This window comes from Pteropus medius, unplaced genomic scaffold (assembly GCF_902729225.1).
Source record: "Pteropus medius unplaced genomic scaffold, Ma_sr-lr_union100, whole genome shotgun sequence".
NCBI lineage: Eukaryota > Metazoa > Chordata > Mammalia > Chiroptera > Pteropodidae > Pteropus > Pteropus medius.
The window spans coordinates 303,163-303,376 of NW_024356248.1; the positions used below are offsets into that span (position 1 = coordinate 303,163).

Consider the following 214-nt stretch of genomic DNA (forward strand, 5'->3'; position numbering starts at 1 on the left):
CTCTCCCCCCTTCTCGTACCCTCCACCCTCTGTTTCGGCATCGGGCCCCTTTCCTCAGCTTCTGGGCTGGGGGCCTTCCCCCGATGTCTGTCACAAGTTAAAAAGGGTTTTTAAATTGTGGCAGCAAAAGCTTTTTTCTCCCCTCTCTCTGGCTGATTTTGATGACTCGTGTTTTCTTTGTTTCTTTCCCCTTTTTCTTTCTTTCTTCCTTTTT

The 214-nt window shown here is 48.1% G+C and overlaps 1 protein-coding gene across 1 annotated transcript in view; it reads left to right on the plus strand.

The window, feature by feature from the left end:
* Positions 1-214, plus strand: part of NRXN2 (neurexin 2) — a 93,353-nt gene that overhangs the window by 16,240 nt on the left and 76,899 nt on the right. The window lies entirely within an intron of this gene.